The sequence below is a fragment of the Dipodomys merriami genome, unplaced genomic scaffold (genome assembly GCF_024711535.1).
Source record: "Dipodomys merriami isolate MVZ:Mamm:240054 unplaced genomic scaffold, mDipMer1.0.p SCAF_339, whole genome shotgun sequence".
NCBI classification, from domain to species: domain Eukaryota; kingdom Metazoa; phylum Chordata; class Mammalia; order Rodentia; family Heteromyidae; genus Dipodomys; species Dipodomys merriami.
Genome location: NW_027204926.1, coordinates 1,119,678 through 1,140,172, shown reverse-complemented (window position 1 = coordinate 1,140,172; position 20,495 = coordinate 1,119,678).

Below are 20,495 nucleotides of genomic sequence, written 5' to 3'. Positions count from 1 at the left end.
ATATATCTTGTGGAGAACTGATTATGAGGATGGAGCTAGAGAAATAGTACAAAAATCAATTGTTAAAAGGGGAGGCACTAAACCAACCATGGGCATGTTGATGGAAAGAGGTGAATACACTACTCCCTCTAGTCAAACAGATATACCTAAAGAAATGCTTATTGAAATATCAAAATTAACAGTAACAGCCTAAAAAAGGTTACCACCAGCTAAAGACAAAACCACAGTTTTAGCTGGTATTCAGCAAAAACTAGATGAGCCATATAAAGAATTTGTGGCTAGACTAAAAGAAGCCTTACAGAGAATGCTTCCCCCCTCTAAAGAAATAGAGCTATTGCTCAAACAATTGACATGGGAAAATACAAACTCACTATGTAAAAAACTCATAAGACCCATAAGAAAGACGGGATCATTACAAGATTATGTTAAAGCATGCATAGATGCCTCACCAACAGTCATTCAAAAAATGGCATATGCTACAACAATGAAAGGAAAACCATTCAGTGCTTATGTACAAAAATTACATAAGACACGACCCCAGGCCGGAAATGGGGTCTGTTTCTCATGTGGCCAGTCAGGACACATGAGTAAAGATTGTCAACAAAAACAAAATAAACTTAGTAACAATAAGAAGGGTAAAGCGCCTGGACTTTGTCCACGATGTAAAAAAGACAATCATTGGAAAAATGAGTGTAGATCAAAATATCATAAGGATGGAACTCCCCTAACAGCAGAAGAAAAGGAGACAAAAAACGGGAAGAGGGGCGCTCCCTCAGCCCCGTAAATGAAAGAGGGGAAACACCTACTGTTACACAAAATTCCCCTAAGGGATCAGTTCCATTAAATCCCTTGGCTCCTCCTTTTACAGTATGGGATTTGCCAAGAGCTACTCCAGAAAATACAGGGTTAGATCTGACAACAAAAAGAGATTACATTATCTCTATCATGGATGGTGTTCAGCTAATAGACACTCAAGTTCATAATCCTTTAATTGAAGGAACTGTGGGCTTGATAATTGGTAGAAGCTCAAATTATAAGAAAAATTTTGAGGTATTACCAGGAGTAGTTGATACAGATTATCAAGGAGAAATTAAAGTAATGGTAAGGTCTTTAAAAGAAAATATACAAATACATAGAAATCAAAGAATAGCTCAAATCTTAATTTTAAATATTCCAAAACAAATCCTAAAACAAGATCAAGACACAGGAGGTTTCGGTTCCACAGAAACTGTGGCCTGGGTACAATCTATTTCTAAGGATCGACCCATAAAAACTATAAAAGTAGATAAAAAACCTATTAAAGGTCTTTTGGATACCGGGGCAGACCAAACATACATTACAGGAAAAGACTGGCCCTCATCTTGGCCAATTATAAAGACAGAATCTACATTAATGGGATTGGGTATGGCTAACAATGTTGCCCAAAGTTCAAAAATTTTAAAGTGGGAGTGTAAAAATAGATTTGGAAACTTTCAACCTTATATCATATCTTCTTTGCCCTTTACATTATGGGGCAGAGACATTATACAAAACATGGAATTAAAATTAGTTACTTCAGATTCTTTTAGTGTACAAAATTTTTCATAGGGGCCACTGATAAAAAGTTTGCTGATGCAATATCATGGAAAAATGATCAGCCTGTGTGGGTTGATCAGTGGCCCCTAACACAAGAAAAGATACAGGCTGTAAAACAATTGGTAAATGAACAATTACAAAAAGGACATTTAGAGAAATCCAATAGTCCTTGGAATACTCCAATTTTTGTAATTAAAAAGAAATCTGGGAAATGGAGGTTGTTACAAGACCTCAGAGCCATTAATAACACCATGCATGACATGGGGGCTCTTCAGCCAGGACTTCCATCTCCTGTGGCTGTTCCTAAAGGACATTATATAATAGTTATTGATTTACAAGATTGCTTTTTTACAATAAAATTGGATCCTAATGATTCTCAAAGATTTACATTTAGTGTGCCCTCATGTAATTTAAAAAGGCCCTGACAAAGATATCAGTAAAAGGTCTTGCCACAAGGCATAAAAAATTCTCCTACATTATGTCAAAAATTTGTGGATAAAGCTTTACAAAAAACTAGGAAAGAGTTTTCTAATGCTTATATTATTCATTATATGGATGATATATTAATAGCTGCTAAAAGTAAACATTTAACAGAACAAATTTTAAAACATATGATTAAACAATTAACCAACTTTGGTTTGCTTATTGCTCCAGATAAAATTCAACATAATAAACCTTTAAATTATTTAGAAAAAATAATACATGATGATTACATCATGTCACAAAAAATGAGTATTAGGCTAGATAAATTAAAAACATTAAATGATTTTCAAAAATTATTAGGAAATATAAATTGGGTTAGACCCTATTTAAAAATTACCACAGGAGAATTACACCCATTGTTTAAAGCCCTAAAAGGGGATTCTAATCCTAAATCTAAGAGACAATTGACTCCAATAATGTTAAAAAAAATTTCATTGGTAAAAAAAAAGTTACAACAAACAAAGGTGGTCCAATTAGACTATAATAAAGATTGGGATTTTATAATATTAAAGACATCCTATACTCCTACTGGATGTTTGTGACAAGATGGAGTTCTGGAATGGCTTCACTTGCCTCACACTCAAACAAAAATGATAGCTTCTTATATATACTTGTACAGTCAACTTATTGTCAAGACAAGGAGTCGGTCCCGAGAGTTATTTGAAAAAGAAATGCATAATATAATTATACCTTATAATAAACAACAATTAAAAATATTATTACAAAATGATGATAATTGGGGATTAACATTATTAAATTATACAGGACAAATAAAATTTCATGTTCCTCAACATCCTATATTAAAATTTGTAAAAAAAGTAAAAATTATTTTTCCATTAGTGGTAACCACAACACCTTTAGAAGATGCTCTAACAGTTTTTACTGATGGGTCCTCAAATGAAACTTCAGTGGAATACATTCCAGACCACCCCCCTATTATTAAAAGGGCATCTGATATATCAACACAACAAACAGAAATTATTGCTGTAATTTTAGCCTTAACCATATTTCCCCAACAACTTAATATTTACACAGATTCTAAGTATGTGGTTAACTTATTTCCAGCTATAGAGACAGCTCTTTTATCAGGACAATCAAAAATTATAGACTTGTTACAACAGTTACAAAAATTAATTCAACTTAAAAAAATATTTATTGTACATATAAGAGGACATACAAATTTACCAGGTCCTCTTACATTTAAAAATATGATGGCTGATTTATTAACTAAAAAAACCATCATCTGTAATACATTAAAAGTAACACAAAAGAGTCATACAATACATCATCAAAATACATTAGCCTTAAAAAGAATGTTTAACTTAACTAGAAAACAGGCTAAACAAATAGTAAAAAATTGTGATTATTGTCCAGATGTATACCACCCATTAAAATTAGGAGTTAATCCTCGAGGGCTTAAACCTCAGGTTCTCTGGCAAATGGACGTTACTCACATCCCAGAATTTGGAAAATTGTCTTATGTACATATAACAGTAGATACCTTTTCTCACGTAATACATGCTTCAGCTCGAAATGCCACGCCACGTACACTTGGTTGAAACTTTTGGAATGAAAGGTTCCGGACAGGAGTGGAGCCTGACATAGACTCAAGCCCCAGGCATCCCCCAGGAGTTGGTGGAGAACTGGATTCCCTAAAAAAGACAATCTGGTCAGAATTAACCCATTGTTCTCTGAGAAAGAGAAGTTCCAGTGTGACTGCTGCTCACCACAGTGACTCAGGGCCCAGTGGCAGGATGCCTGCCCTGTGCCTTGACAAGTCCCACCTGGGAGAGCGTCTGTCCTGCCTCCAGGCCAATTCAGGCCTGCCATTGTGTACAACTCTTGTTTCCTCCTCTAACAAGCAGCTCAGTATCCAACCACTATGGGAACCCATCCGAGAGGCACAATGGAGAGGAAGCTGCCAAAGCAAGCGTTTGGAAAGGAGCAGAGATCACAGCAGGCAAAGCAGCCATAAAGATGTGTCTACAAGGAGTCGTTAGCTGGGTTCAACAAAGAGAAGCCAGCGCAGGTGGGCGGAGCGCTTCCATAAAGCTGCCTGTGGTGGACAGATGGACTGATTTGACCTCGACAACAAAATAAGGGACTACAAGTTCAATGAATAGTCTCTGGCCAGAGAAACAAGGTCAAACACATAAGTTTCTTCATTTCCAGTGGTTCCTGGTATTTCCAGCTGAGTGGACATCTTTCTGTGACCAATGGGTGCCACGCCACCTTCTGCGGAGTCTGCGTGAGAGATTGTGTTGGACAAAGAGCTTCAAGGAAGCATGCCCCCAGGAAGGGGGTGTTGGTTCAAGGCTTCCCATACACTTGGCTGCAACTTTATAGCCTCAACCTTTATTCTTACTATATTCTTCTTGGCTGTACATTCGTTGTCTTTATTCTCATTTTGGCTATTTTTCCATTGATCCGTGAACAGAGCATGTTGTATTTTTCCAGTCCAATAGAGATGGCTTCTCTAAAATAATAAAGACTAAGGCCAAAGATTAAATGTGGGCAATCCCCCAATCAATCTATCATCTGATGTGACGTTGCCTCCAGAAACTCCTACAACTTCACAAGCGGTTTTACAGCTCATAAATAGTAAATATAAAGACTTAAAATTTCTAGATATGTCTAATAGGCAAAATCAATGAACTAAACTAAGTTAAAAAGAGTTATCCCAGTAGTTTAGAGAGTTCTAAAAAGAAGGGACCTCTGATTATAAAAGAAAAAGAAAGATTCTCCCAACAGTTATGATTAGGTTTAGTCCAACTTACATTATAGGGAATAGATGGTGTTTTCACACAAAATATAAAGTTAGTAACATATTTCCTAAACCAACCAAGAACCATTTCCTTATACAGGAGCTTATAAAGATGAAATTAGTTGGATAAAATTAAAAAGAGTATAATGTAAGTACAGCCCTGTTTTAGGTTTGTTAATTATTAAACATAAAAAAGGCTGAATAGATGACGTATTCTATTAAACAATATGCTAGACTTGTTTCACACCACTTAGCTTAAACAGTTGGTGGGATAGTCATTAATTTTCATGTAATTCATCAATGCTTTGCCTTTTAAAAAATTGATTACGTGCTTAAATAAACAAAGAATCTATGTCACAATCACACACTGTATAAAAATGTTAATTCTCCTCAATAAAGATACACTCAGATACAACACTTTTGAGTCTGTGTCTGTTTGTCACTTCGCCGACTCCTTTGCCCACCTATCCCGAGATCCCTGTCCCGTCGGTCCCAGTGCTCCGGCCGAGCTGGTCCGTCGCAACCCTAAGCCTAAGCCTCACTCTCACCCTCACCCTAACCCTCACCATAACCCTAATCCTAATCTTAAACCTAAAGTCATGCTCACCCTCACCCTAATTCTATCCTAAACCCTAACCCTCACCCTCAATCTCACCTAACTCTAACCCTAACCCTAATCTTAATTCTAATGCTCACCCTCACCCTCACCCTAAATCTAAACCTAACCCTTACCCAGACCCTCACCCTCACACTAACCCTAATTCTCACCCTATCCCTAAACGTAACCCTAACCCTCACACAAACCCTCACCCTCAACCTAACCCTAATGCTAACCCGAACCCAAACCCTCACAATTACCCTCATCCTAACCCTTACCCTCACCCTAACCCTAACACTCACACTCAAAATAACTCTCACTGTAACCCTTACCCTCACCCTTACCCTACACGAAACATTAACACTAAACCTCACGCTAACCCTCACCCTAACCCTAACCCTCACCCACACCTCACCCTAAACATAACCGTAACTCTAACCCTCACCCTCAACGTCACTCTCAACCTCACCCTGACCCTCAACCTCACCCTAACCCCAACCTTCACCGTCACCCTAAAAATCACCCTAACCCTCACCCTAACCATAACCCTTACCCTAATGTAAGCCTAATCCTAACTTTCACCCTAACTTAACCCTAACCCTAATGCTAACCCTAAACATCAACCTCACTCTGAACCTCAACCTAACCGTTACCCTCACTATCAACCTCAACCTGAACCTAACCCTAATACTAACCCTCACCCTAACCCTAACCCTCACCGTAACGCTAAACCTAACCCTAGCCCTCACCCTTACCCTCACCCTAAACCTAACCCTAACCCTAATCCTCACTGTATCCCTAAGCATAACCATGACACTCACCCTAACCCTCACCCTCCCAGTAACCCTAATGCTAACATTAAAACTCAACCTCACCCTAAACCTCGCCCTAACCCTTACCCTCACTCTAAACCTCATCCTCACATTAACCCTAACCCTAACCCTAATACTAACACTAGCCCTCGCCCTCACCCTAACCCTAATCCTAAGCCTAACCCTAATGCTAACCCTAAACCTCAACCTCTCCATAACCCTCACCTTAATCCTAACCCTCACCCTCAACCTCACCCTAACCCTAACCCTAACATTAACCCACTCCCTAACCCTCACCCTAACACTAACACTAACCCTACCCCTCAGCCTAACCCTCACCCTGAACCTAACCCTAACCTTAATCCGTACCCTATCCCTAAACCTAACTGTAACCCTCACCCTAACCCTGACCCTCACCATACCCCTAATGCTAACATTAAGCCTCAGCCTCACCCTAAACTCGCCCTAACACTTACCCTCATTTTAACATCATCCATCACCATCAACCTAACCCTAACCCTAACCCTTACCCTCACCCTAACCCTCATTCTAACCCTAACCCTAACACTAACACTAAACGTCACCCTAACCGGCACCCTAACCCTAAGCCTAAGCCTAACACTCACTCTCACCCTAACCCTTACCCTTACCGAACCCTAACCCTAAACCTCAGCCTAACCCTCATCCTAACCCTAAACCTAAACCTCACCCTAACCGTCACCCTCACCCTCAACCTCACCCTCAGCCTAACCCTAAACCTAACCCTAATACAAAACCTAACCCTTACCCTCACCCTCACCCTAACTCTAAACGTAACCCTAACCAAAACCCTCACCCTAACCCTAGCCCTATCACTTACCCTCACACTAAAACTAACCCTAACCCTAATCCTAAGCCTCACCATCACCCTAACCCTTATCCTCAACCTAAACCTAAACCTAACCCTCAGCTTAACTCTCAACCTAACCTAAACCCAAACCCTAAACTTAACCTTCACCCAAACCCTAACCATAACCCTATCACTCACTCTAAACCTAACCCTCACACTAACCCTAACCCTCACAGTCACCCTAACACTCACCCTAACCAACACCCTAACTCTAACCCTCACCCTCACCATAACCCTAACCCTAAACCTCACCCTAACCCTAACCCTCAACCCCACACTCAGGCTAACCCTAACCCTAGCAATTAATCCTAACCCTAACCCTAACCATCACCCTCACCCTCACCCTTACCCTAAACTTAACCCTAACCCTTACCCTAAACATAACCCTAACCCTATCCCTCAGCCTAACCCTCACCCTAACCCTAACTCTAACCATAACCCTCACGCTAAACCTCATGCTCACCATAACCCTAAGGCTAACATTAACCCTCAACCTCACCCTAAACCTAGCCCTAACCCTTACCCTTACCATAACCATATCCTTCATACCCACACTAACCCTCACCCTAACACTTTCCCTCACCCAACCCTATCCCTAACCCTAACACTAATCCTCACCCTAACCCTCACCCTAAACCTCACCCTAACCCTCACCCTAACCCTAAGCTAACCCTAACCCTCACCCTCACCATAACCCTCACCGTAACTCTTATCCTCACACTAACACTAATCCTAACCCTCAGCCAAATCCTGATCCAAACCCTAACCCTAACCCTATCCCTCACCCTAACATTAACCCTAACCCTAACCCTAACTCTCAACCTAACCCTCAAACTCACCCTCACCCTTAACCTCACCCTCAGAGTAAACCTAAACCTAATCCTAATCCAAAACCTAATCCTCACACTCACTCTCATCTTAACTCTAAACCTAACGGTAACCATCACCCTCACACTAACCCTCACCCTCATCCTCACCCTCACCTTAAAATTCTCCCTAACCCTTACCCTCCCACTAAACCTAAACCTAAACCTACCCCTCACCCTTACCCTCACGCTAACACTAATTGTCACCCTAACACTAACCCTAAACCTACCCCTCACCTTATCCTTCACCCTAAACTTAACCCTAAGCCTAACCATCACCCTAACGCTAACCTGAATCCTAAACCTATCCCTCACCATCACCCTAAACCTTACCCTCACCCTGAGCCTAAACCTAACGTTCAGCCTACCCCTCATCCTAACCCTAACTCTAACCCTAACCCTCACCCTCACCTTAACCCTAACCATAACCCTAACCCTCCCCCAAACCCTAAAACTCACCCTCACCCTCAACCTCACCGTCAGCATAACCCTAAACCTAACCCTAATTCAGACGCTAACCCTCAACCTCACCCTCATCCTAACTCTAACCCTAACACTAACCCTCACCCTAACCCTAACCCTAACACTAACCCTCACCTTAAGCATCACCCTAATACTAAACCTAAACCAAACCCTCAACCTATCGCTCACCTCACCCTAAACCTAACCCTAACCCTCACTCTCACTGTAAACAAAACCCTAACCCTAACCCTCACACTAACACTAACCCTCACCCTCACCCTAACCCTAACCCTCAGCCAAACCCTCATCCTAAACCTAACCCTAACCCTCAACCTAACCCTAACCCTAACCCTCACGCTAAACCTAACCCTCACCCTCAGCCTAACCGTACACCTAATCCTAACCCTAACTCTAACCCTCACCCTCTCTCTAACTCTAAACCTACCCCTAACTCTGACCCTCACCCAAACCCTAACCCTATCCCTAGCCCTCACCCTAACCCTAAACCTCACCCTAACCCAAACCCTAACATGCACCCTCACCCTAACCCTAACCCCCACCATAAACCTCAGCCTAACCCTAATCCTAACGCTAACCCTCACCCTAAACCTATCCCTCACCCTCAGCCTAACCGTACACCTAATCCTAACCCTAACTCTAACCCTAATCCTCACATTTCGCCTAACCCTAACCTTAACCCTAACGCTCACCGTAAGCCTAACACTCACTCTCACCCTAACACTCAACATCAACTTAACCATAACCCTAACCCTAAACTTCACCCACACTGTAACACACACCCTCACCCGAACCCGAACCCTCACCATAAAACTAACCCTCAACCTAACCCTCACCCTAAATCTCACCTTAACCGTAATGCTAACCCGAACCTTCAGTCTCACCCTAACCCTCACCCTAACCCTAATCCTCACACTAACCCTAACCGAACCCTAATGTCACATTAAACCTAACCCTCAACCTAACCCTAACCCTCCCTCTCACCCTAATTCTTTCCCTAACCCTCACCCTAAAACTAACCATAATCCTCACCTTCACCTTAAACCTCACTGTCCCACTAACCCTAACCCTAACCCTCACCAACACCCTCACCCTCACCCTCACCCTCACCCTAACCCTCACCCTCACCCTAAACATCACCCTAAACCTAAACCTCACCCTAAATCTAACCCTAATCTTCACCCTAACCCTAATCCTCACCTTAAACCTCACCCTCACACTAATCCTCACTGTAAACCTAACCCTAAGCCTTTCCTAACCTAAAACCTCACCCTCACCCTAACCCTCACCCTAGCCCACACCATAAACCTAACCCTAACCCTAACCCTCACCCTCACCCCCATAATCAGCCTAACCCTAACCTTAACCATAATCCTAACCCTACCCTAAACCTAACCCTCTAAATAAACCTAACCGTAACCCTAATGCTAACCCTAAATATCACCCTCAACCTAACTCTAACACTAACCCTCACCCTAACCCTAACACTAACCCTAATGCTATCCCTAAACCTCACCCTCACCCTAACTCTCACTGTAAACTTTACCATCCCCATTACCCTCACTCTAACACTAATCCTACCCCTCAGTCTAACCCTCACCCTAACCCTATCTCTAACTGTAATCCAAACACATACCCTCACACTGAACCTCACCCTAACTCTAACCCTAACCCTAAACCTAACCCTAAGCCTATACCTAAACCTCACCCTAACCCTAACCCTAATCCTAAACCTAACCATCACCCTCACCCTCACCATAACCCTAACTCTCTCTGTATCCCTAAACCTAACCCTAGCCATCACCCTAAATCTTACCCTCACACTCAACCTACCTTAAGCCTCAACCTGAACCTAACCCTCACCCTAAGCCTTACCCATGCCCTGACTCTAAACCTAACTCCAGCCCTAAATCTCACCCTAACCCTAACCCTATCCCTAACCCTCACCCTAATCCTAACACTCACACTAACCCTAACCCTAACCCTTAACCTCACCCTCACCCTAACACTAACCCTCACCCTAACCCTAACCCTAACCCTAACTCTAACCCTCACACTCACACTCACCCTAAACCTTACACTAGCACTTACTCTCACCATAACAATAACCCTAACCCTAACCTTAATTCTAACACTAACCCTAACACTAACCGGCACCCTCACCATCACCCTAACACTAATCCTCACCCTCATCCTAAAAAGTACCATCACTTTAACCCTAAACCTAACCGTCACCCACACCCTCACCCTCACCCTCACCCTCACCCTCACCTGAACCCTCACTCTCACCCTAAGCCTAACCAGAACCCTCACCCAACCCTAACTCTAACTCTAACCCACACCCTCACCCTAACCCTAACACTAACCCTAACCCTTACCCTAACCCTTAACCTAGACCTAATGCTAGCCCTACCCCTCATTCTCACACTAACCCTCACACTAACCCTTATCCTCACACAAACCCTAAACCTAAAACTAACCCTCACACTAACCCTAATGCTCACCCTAACCATTACCCTACCCCTGACCCTAACCCTCACTCTAACCCAACCTAAAACAAACGATAACCCTAACCCTCACCCACAACCTAACCCTCAAACTAAACCTTATCCTCACACTAACCTTAACCCTAATGCTAACCCTAACCCTCACACTAACCCTAAACCTCACCCTAACCCTAACCCTACCCCTCACAATAAACCTAACCCTGACACTCACCCTGACACTAACCCTCTACCTAACCCTCCCCCTCCCCTAATCCTCACCCTAACCTTAACCCTATCCCTTGCCTACCGAAACTCTCAGCCTCACACTCAACCTAAACCTCACCCTCACCCTAGCCCTCACCCTATCCCTAACCGTACCCCTCAACCTAACACTTAACCTCACTGTAACCCTAACCCTCACCCTAACCCTAACCCTCACCCTCACCCTAACCCTACCCCCTCACACTAACCCTCACCCTAACCCTCACCCTAACCATAAACCTCACCCTCAACCTAACCCTAACCCTCACATTCAACCTAACCCTCACCATCACCCTAACACTCAATTTAACCCTAACCCTCACCCACACCCTAACCCTCACCATCACCCGACCCCTAACCCCACCCTAACTCTAAACCTCACTCTAAACATAACCCTAACACCAACACTCACCCATATCCTAACCCTAACCCTCAACTTAACACTAACACTCACGCTAACCCTCAAACGCAACCTAATCCTCACCCTAAAATTAACCCTGAACCTTACCTAACCGAAACCCTTACCCTCACCCTCACCCTAACCCTCACCCTCACCGTAGGCCTTAACCTAACCCTAACCCTAACCCTCACCCTAAATCTCCCCCTCCCACTCAGCCTAACCCTAAACCTAACCCTAATCCTAACCCTAACCCTCACCCCCATCCTCACTGTAACCCTAACACCAACGGTAATGCTGAACCTCACCCTCACCCTCACCCTCACCCTAACTCTAACCCTAAAAATAACCCTAACCCTAACCGTAACCCTCACCCACACCCTAACCCTAACCCTAAAACTCACCCTAACCCTAATCCTAACCCTAAGCCTCACAATCACACTCACCCTAACCATCACCCTCACGCTCACCCTCACCATCACACTAACCCTAACACTAAATCTAACCCGCACCCTAACACTCACCGTCACCCTACCCTCACCCTAAACCTAACTGTCAACCACACCTTAACCCTCACGATCAATCAAACCCTGACCCTCACCCTGAAACTCACCCTCACCCTAACACTCACCCTCAAAATAAACATCACCCTAACGCTAAACTTCACCCTAACCCTAACCCTCAACCTAACCCTAACCCTCACCCTAACCATAACCCTCACCCTAACCCTAACCCTCACCCTAACCATAACCCTCACCCTAACCCTAATCCTCACCCTAACCAAAACTCTCAACCTCACTCTAACCATAACCCTAACACTAATCGTAACTCTAAATCTCACCCTCACCTTCAAACTCACCCTAAACCTAACCCTAAACCTAACGCTCACCCTAACCATTATCCTAACTCTAATGCTAACCCTAACCCTCACCTTCACCGTAAACCTCTCCCTAACCCTTAACCTCACCATAATCCTAACCCTAACCCTAATCCTCAGCCTAACCCTAAACCTCACACACACCTAACCCTCACCATCACCCGAACCCACATCTTCACCCTAACATGCACACTAAGCAAAACCCTAACCCTAATCCTAAACCTAACCCTCATACTCACCCTCACACTAAACCTAACCCTAACCCTTAACCTAACCTTCACCCTCACCCTCACCGTAACACTCACCTTCACCATAAATATCAACCTAACCCTAACCCTCAGCCTAAACCTAACCCTACGCTCACCCTAAACCTAACCTTCACCCTAACGCTCACCCTATCCCTAATGCTAACCCAACACCTCACCCTCACCCTAACACTCACCCTAACACTTCTCCTCACAATGAACCTAATCCTAAACCTCACCCTAACCCTCACACTAACCCTAATCCTCACCATATCACTAACCCTAACCCTAACCCTCAACCTAATCCTTAACCTCACTCTAACCTTAACTCTTACCCTCACGCTAAACCTCACCCTAAACATTACCCTCACCCTAACCCGCCAACTAACCCTAACCCTAAACGTAGGACGCACCGTAATCCTCACCCTAACCATAACCCTAACCCATAACCTCAACCTGAACCTAACCCTCACTCTCATCATAACCCTCAACCTAACACTTATCCTCACATTAACCCTAATCCTCAACCTCACCCTAAGCCTCACACTAACCCTTATCATCACCCTATCCCTAACCCTAACCCTAACCCTCACCCTAACCTCAACCTAACCCTAAACCTCACCCTCACCCTAAACCTCACCCTAAACCTTACCCTCACCCTAACCTGCAAACTTACCCTAACCCTAAAACTACGGCTCACCCTAGCCCTCCCCATAACCATAACCCTAACCTTAACACTCACACTAACCCTAACTTTCACCCTCACCATAACCCTGCCCCTAATCCTTACGCTCACACTAACCCTATCCCAAACCCTCACCCTAACTCTAATTCTCAACAGAACATTCACCCTCACCCTAACCCTCACCTCACACTAGCCCTCAACATAACCATAACCCTCATGCTCACCGTAACCCTAATGCTAAAATTAACCCTCAACCTCACCCTAAAACTTGCCCTAACCCTTACCCTCATCATAACCCTATCCCTCCCCCTTACCCTAACTCTCACCCTAACCATTTCCCTTACCCTAACCCTAACCCAGCCCTAAACCTATCCCTAACCCTAACCCTCACCCTAACCCTAAGACTAATCCTAACCCTCAGCCTCAAAATAAACCTCACCCTAAACGTTACCCTCACCCTAAACCTAAACCTAACCCTCAGCCTAACCCTTATACTAATCCTAACCCTAACCCTAACCCTCAACTTAACCTTAACCCTAACCCTAACCCTAACACTCACACTAAACTTAACCCTCACATTCACCCTCAACCTCACCCTCAGCCTAAGCCTAACCCTAATCCAAAACCTAACCCTTAACCTCATTCTCACCCTAAATCTAAACCTAACCATAACCATCACCCTCACCCTAACCCTCACCCTCATCCTCCCCCTCACCCTCATCCTCCCCCTCACCCTTACCCTCTGCTTAACCCTTATCCTCACACTAACTCTAACTCTAAACCTAACCCTCACCCCAACACTAACCCTAATCCTCACCTTAACCCTCACCCTAAACCTAACCCTAATGATCACACTAACCCTAATCCTCATCCTAAAGCTAACCCTCACCATCACCCTAACCCTTACCCTAACCCTAAACCTAAACCTCACCGTCAGCCTAACCCTCATCCTAACTCTAACCCTAACGCTCACCCTCAGCCTCAACCTAACCCTCACACTCACCCTAAACCTACCCTAAATCTAACCCTACCTTCTCCCTACCCCTCATCCTAACCCTAACGCTAACCATAAACCTCAACCTAACCCTAACCCTACCCCTAATGCTAAACCTCACCCTAACCCTAATCCTCACCCACACCCTAACCCTCACCCTCAACCTAACCCTCACCCTCAACTGAAACCTCATCCTCAGCCTAACCCTCACCCTCACTCTAAACATCACCCAAACCCTAACCCTCACCCTAACCCTAACACAAACCCTAATCCATACACTCACATTCACAGTAACCCACACCCTAACGCTTATTCTCACCCTAACACTAACCTTCAACCTAACCCTAACCAAAACCCTCACACTAACCATAACCCTCACTCTAATCCTAACCCTTACCCTGACCCTAACTTTCACTCTCACCCTGACCCTCACCCTCAGCTTAACCCTAACCCTAATCCTATTCCTAATCCTAAACCTCACACTCACCCTAAACCTAACCTTAACCCTAAACCTCACCGTCCCTCTCACCCGAACCCTAACCCTCACCCTCACCCTAAACATCACCCTAACGCTAAGTCTCACTCTAACCCTAACCCTGACCCTGAACCTAACCTCAGCTTAATCCTCATCCTCACCCTAATCCTCACCCTAACCCTAACCTTTACTTAACCGAAACCCTCACCCTCACCCTCAGCCTAACACTCACCCTCACACAAGCCCTCAACCTAACCCTAACTTTAACCCTAAACATCAGCCTCAACCTCCCCTTCCTCAGCCTTAACCTAAACATAACCCTAATACTAACCCTGACCGTCAACCCCAGCCTCACCCTAACCCTAACCCTAACTCTAACAATAACCCTCACCCTCATCCTAACCCTAATCCTAACCCTAACAATAACTCTAACCCTAATCCTAAAACTCACCCTAACCCTAATCCTAACACTTACCCTCAACCTTACCCTCACCCTCATTCTAAGCCTCACCCTCACGCTGACCCTCACCATCACACTAAATCTCACAAAATCCCTAACCCTCACTCTAGCCCAACCCTAACCCTCACCCTCACTTTCCCCCTCACCCTCAGCCTAACCCTAACTCTAACCTTAATCCTAAACTAACCTCACTCTCACCCTCATCCTACCCCTCACCCTCAACCTCACCCTCACCCTCACACTAAACCTCAACCTCACCCTAAACATCACCTTAACCCTAACCCTTACACTGAACCTAACCCTAACGCTCAGCCTAAACCTCATCCTCAAACTAACCCTCACCCTAAACATTATCCTCACACTAACCCTAACCCTAACCCTAACCTTCACACTAACCCTAAACCTCACCCTAACCGTATCACGACACCTGACCATAACTCTCACCCTAAAGCTAACCCTAATCCTAACACTCACCCTAACCCTAACCCTAACCCTAACCATAACACTTACCCACACCCTAATCCTCACCCTCATCCTCACTCTAACCCTAAACCTAACCGTAATGATCACCCTACCCCTCTCCCTAACACTAAATGTAACACTAACCCTCACCCTCATCCTAACCCTCAAGCTCAACAAAACACTCACACTCACCCTAAAACATACTCTCACAACAATCGTGAACACTCACCCTAACCCTCACCCTAACCCTCACCCAACCCTCACACTAACCCTAACCCTCACCCTTGCCCTAATGCTCACCCTAACCTTTACCCTCACCCTCACCCTAACCCTCACCATAACCTTTACCCTGACCCTAACCCTAACCCTAACCCTAACCCTAAACCTAACCCTCAACCTAACCCTTATCCTAAACCTAAACCTAACCCTAACCCTCACCCTAACCCTAACCCTAATCCTCACATTAACCCTAAACTTAACCCTCAGCCTAACACTCATCCTAACCCTAACCCTAATCCTAACCCTCACCCTAACCGTAACCCTACCCATAAAACACACGCTAACCCTAACCCTCACCCTCACCCTCAGGCTAACTCTAATACTAAACCTAACCCTCACCCTCACCCTATGTCTATCCCTAAACCTAACCCTAACCCTCACTTTAAACCTCAACCTCACCCTAATCATCAAACTAACTTTACCTTAACCCTTACCTAAACTAAACCCTTACACTCACTCTCACCCTAACACTCACCCTCACACTAGCACACACCCTAACCCTAACCCTAAACCTAATCTTCACACTAACCCTAACCATAACCCTCAGGATAAACCTTATCCTAACCCTAAACCTAAAACAAAACTTCACCTTAACCAAACCCTAAACCTAACCCTAACCCTAACCGCACACTAAACCTAACACTATCCCTAACACTAACCCTCAGCCTAACCCTAACCCTAACCCTAACCCTCACCCTAAACCTAATCCTAACCCTAACCCTCAACCTAAATGTAAACCTCACCCTCATCCTCACCCTCACCCTCAGCCTAAACCTAGTGCTAACCCTAATCCTAACCCTCACCCTAACCCTAACCCTCACCCTAACCTTTACCCTCACCCTCACCCTAACTCTCACCCTAACCTTTACCCTGACTCTAACCCTAACCCTAAACCTAACCCTCGAACTAACCCTAAACCTAACCCTCAACCTAACCGTTATCCTAAACCTAAAACTAACCCTAACCCTCACACTAACACTAACACTAACCCTAACCTTCACACTAACCCAAACCCTAACCCTAAGCCTAACGCTCATCCTAAACCTAACCCTAACCCTAACACTCACCCTAACCCTGCCCCTAACCCTAACACTCACCCTGAACCTAACCCTCACACTCACCATTAGGCTAACTTTAATACTAACCCAAATAATAACCCTCACCCTCACCCTAACTCTAACCATAAAACCAAACCTAACCCTCACATTTACCCTCACCCTATCCCTAAACCTATCCCTAACTCTCACCCTAAACCTAACCCTAAGCCTAACCCTCACACTAAACCTCACCCTAACCCTTACCCTCACTATAAATCTAAATCTAACCCTAATAATCACCCTAAACATAACACTCAACTACACTCTAACCCGGACCCTGACCCGATCCCTCACCGACACCCTAACACTCTTCCTAACCCTAACCCAAATCCTAAACCTAAGCCTCACCCTCAAACTCACCCTAACCATGCACCTAACGCTAACCCTCACCTAAAACCTCATCCTAAACTTCACCCTAACCCTACCCTTCACCATAACACTCATAGTAACCCTAACCCTAATACTAACCTTCAACCTAACCCTAACCCTAGCCCTAACCCTAACACTCACCTTCACACTCACCCTAACTGGAACCCTAACCATAACCTAAACCTCCCCCTAACCATAAACCTATCCCTAACCCACACTCTAACCATAAACATCACCCTAACCCTAACCCTAATCCTCACACTCACCCTAACCCTAAACCTCACCCTAACTCTCGCCTTAACCCTAACGCTAAGCCTAACCCTCACCCTCAACCTAAACCTCACCCTAACCCATACCCTCACCATAACCCTAAGGGTAACCCTAACCTTAATCCTCACACTCACCCTAACCCTCACCCTCACCCTATCACTCACCCTAACCCTAACCCTCACCATCACCCTAACCTTCACCGTCACCTTATCCCTCAACCTAACCCTAACCGTCACCCACACCCTAACACTCACACTCACCTGAACCCTCACCCTAAACCTAACCCTAACCCTCACCCCAACCATAATGCTCACCTAACCCTAAATTTATCCCTCACACTCACCCTAACCCTAACCCTAACCCTTACCCTAACCCTTAATGTAACCCTAACACTCACTCTCACCCTAATCCTCAACCTAACCCTTATCCTTACACCAAGCCTAACCCTAACCCTCACACTAACCCTAATCCTCACCCTATCCCTAACCCTAACCTTCACCCTAACCCTCAACCTAACCCTAACCCTAACCCTCATCCTAATCCTAACCTTAACCCTAACAGTCACCCTCACCCTAACTCTCACCAACACACTAACACTCAACCTCACCCTCACCCTCACTCTCACCCTAACCCTCACCAACACCCTAAGCCACACCCTCAACCGAATCCTCACTCTCACCCTCACCCTCACCATAAACATCACCCTAACCCAAACCTATCCCTTACCCTCACCCTCACCCTAACTGTCATCCTAACCCTTATCCTCACCCTAACACTAACCCTAACCCTAAACCTCACCCTAACCCTAACCCTCACCTGAACCCTCACTCTCACCTTCACCCTCACCCTAAACATCACCCTAACCCTAAACCTCACGCTAACCCTAACCCTAACCCTCACCCTCACCCTAACCCTCACCTTAAAGCTCACCCTCACACAAATCCTCACACTAAACCGAACAATAAACATTTCCTAACAAAAAATATCACCCTCACCCTAGCCCTCACCCTAAACCTAACCCTAAACTTAACCCTCACCCTCACTCTCACCCTCACCCTCAGCCAAACCTAACCCTACCCTAATCCTAACCCTAACCCACACCCTCACCCTCACCCTCACCTGCAACCTAACCCCAACAATAACCCTAACCCTCACCCTAACACTGAAACTCAACCTCACCGTCATCCTAAACCTAATCCTAACCCTAACTCTAATCCTAACCCTCACCCTCAAACTAACCCTCACCCAAACCCCTACCCCCACCTTCACCTAACCCTAACCCTAACCCTCACACTAACCCTCACCCTCACCCTAACCATACCACTAACCCTTACCCTTACCCTCACCCTAACCCTAACCCTAACAGTAACCCTAAACCTAAACTTAGTCCTCACACTAACCCTAACCCTCACTCACACATTAACCCGAACGCTCACCCAAACCCTCACTCTAACCCTAACCCTAAACCTAACCCTAACACTACCACTAAACCTAAACCTCACCCTAACTGTAACCCTACACATCAGCCTAAATCTCACCCTAAACCTAACCCTAATCCTAATCCTTACCCTATCCCTAAATAAAACCCTAACCCTCACACTCACCCTAGCCCTCTCCCTAACCCTACCCCAAAACCTAACCCTCACACTAAACCTAACCCTCACCCTATCCCTAACCCTTCCCCTCAGCCTAAGACTCACCCTAACCCTAACCCTAAACCTAATCCTCACCATATCCCTAACCCTAACCCTAACCCACACACTCACCCTAGCCCTCACCCTAACCTCATCCTAATCCTATCACTAAACTTAAACCTCACCCTCATCCTAAACCTCACCCTATCCCTTACCCCTAACCTAATCCTATCCCTGACCCTAACCTTAACCCTAAAACTCACACTAACCCTAACCCTCACCCTAACCCTAACCTTAACCCACAGCCTAATCCTCATCCTAACCCTAACCCTAATCCTATCCCTCAACCTAACCCTAACCTTAACCTTAACCCTCACCCTCACCCAAAACCTAACCCTCACCCTCACCCTCACACTCACCCTCAGCCTAACCCTAACACTAACCCTAATCCTAAACCTAACCCTCACCCACAGCCTCACCCTAACTCTAAACCGAAACCTAACCATTAACCTCCCCCTTCACCCAAACCCTCACCGAACCCTCACTCTCACGCTACGGCTCACCCTCAACTTAACCCTAAACCTAACCCTCAACCTAACCCTAAACCTCACCCTCACCCTCAAACTCACGCTAACCCTAAGCCTCACTGTTACCCTAAACCTCACCCTAACCCTTAACCTTACACTAACCCTAACCCTCACACTAAACCTAAGCCTCACCCTCACCCTTACCCTAACCCTACCCTCACCCTAACCCTCAACCTAACCGTAACGCTCACCCTCACCCTAACCCTAACCCTAACCCTAACTCTCACCCTCACCCTAACCCTCACCCTCACCCTCAAACTCATACTTACCCTAACCCTCACACTAAACCTAACCCTCACCCTCACCCTAACCTTAACCCTACCCCTCACCCTACCCCTCACCCTCACCCTAGCCCTCACCCCTAACCTAATCCTAACCCTGACCCTAATCTTAACCCTAAAACTCACACTAACCCTAACCCTCACCCTGACCCTAACCCTACCCCACAGC